This window comes from Eutrigla gurnardus (assembly GCF_963514095.1).
Source record: "Eutrigla gurnardus genome assembly, contig: SCAFFOLD_139, whole genome shotgun sequence".
NCBI lineage: Eukaryota > Metazoa > Chordata > Actinopteri > Perciformes > Triglidae > Eutrigla > Eutrigla gurnardus.
In genome coordinates, this window is record NW_028155303.1 from 20,343 (window position 1) to 21,981 (window position 1,639).

The 1,639-nt window shown below is 38.7% G+C and overlaps 1 long non-coding RNA gene across 1 annotated transcript; it reads left to right on the forward strand.

The window, feature by feature from the left end:
- Nucleotides 1-675: 675 nt before the first annotated feature.
- LOC311010358 lies at nt 676-1,313 on the forward strand. Its single transcript, XR_014596776.1, has 3 exons — nt 676-730; nt 829-1,094; nt 1,219-1,313. It is a non-coding gene; the product is annotated as an uncharacterized lncRNA (long non-coding RNA).
- The last annotated feature ends 326 nt before the right edge of the window (nt 1,314-1,639 follow it).

A 1,639-nucleotide genomic window follows, 5' to 3' on the forward strand; every position in this document is an offset into this window, starting at 1 on the left:
GGACCAGATGACAGCGGACCAGATGACAGCGGACCAGATGACAGCGGACCAGACGGACACAGCAAAAAAACACAAAACAAAAAAAACCACAAAAACACCAAAAAAAAAAAAAAAAAAAAAGGGAAGTATTATTTCATTACATTTTTTGGCAAATTGTAAACATGATGCTTTGAAACATGTTATTGACCCATATCTTTTATATCCTTTCATTAGAGATCCAGAAAGAAGACTCCCTTGAAAGAAGACCACAAAAAAGGGAAGTATTATTTCATTACATTTTTTGGCAGTGTTTACATGATGCTTTGAAACATGTAATTGACCCATATCTTTGATATCTTGTCATTAGAGATCCAGAAAGAAGACTCCCTTGAAAGAAGACCACAAAAAAGGGAAATATTATTTCATTCCTTTTTTTGGCAAACTGTTTACATGATGCTTTGAAACATGTAATTTACTAACCATGTCTTTAATATCCTGTGATGTGATTAAAGATCCAGAAAGACTCCCAGGAAGAAGACCACAAAAAAGGGAAGTACTATTTCATTACATTTTATGTCCTGGTCAAGTGTTTACATAATGCTTTAACACATGTAAACTTATTTATGTCTTTTAAATCCAGGGGCAGAAAGAAAACTAGAAAGAAGACTCCCAGGAAGAAGACACTCCCCACCATGAAGAAGACCTGCAGCAGATCTCTGTCCATTGGAGACACGATCCCATGAGAGAACAAGTAAGGGACATTTACCAGTGTATCTTCATTGAATGAGTGAATAAATGCTTACACAAAACTTTTGAAAAATTATTAAAATAATGTTTTTGATGTTCTAGGAAGAGTAACAACAGACCCAGGAAGAAGACCTCCAGAGGAACACCGATGAAGACACTTCAAGCCAGCAGACAAGTAAGGAGTCATTGTGACACCAAACCACTGTAATAATGTCCAATGGAACAATGTGTGCTGCACTAATTTGTACTTTGTTTTTTTTTGTTTACACCACACTTCTCTCTGCCACGTACGCACGTATGAGGGAAACCCACATCGGTGACACAACAGACTCTAGAAACCTCTAAGACAGCCACCCAGCACAAGACATGTAAGGCACATTTACCATTGTGTATTCAATGACTGTATTGTATCTGGATGAGTTTGACTTGACTTAATCCTTGCTGCTGTAATACTTATCAGTCTTAATCGTGTCTGTTTTTGTGTGTTTGCAGACATCATGGAAGATCATCGCAGCCAAACATCCCTCTGACCCCTGAGCATACTCGCATCATGAAAGTGCATAGACTGTTAGATAAATAAACACATGAAAAAGAATGTTTTGTTTGACGAGTGCTTTGTATAAGTATTTGAAATGTGTCAAGAAATGCAATTTAATAACCAATAATGAAGAGAGGAAACATGAAGGGGAAGCATGTAATATTACAGAGGTAAGTGTTCATTGCTTTGCTCCAAACAGCATTGGCAGTCGGCAGGTTTCTTTTGCTGAAGACACGTCCTACTCGGCGGCCATCTTGGATGTCCCCAGAGCTGATGAACGGGAAGGAGTATATCATCGACGCTTTATCCACTCCACATTTGACACGTCCACTCATGAGCCAACTCTGAAGGCACACCCCACTCGGCATCAGATGT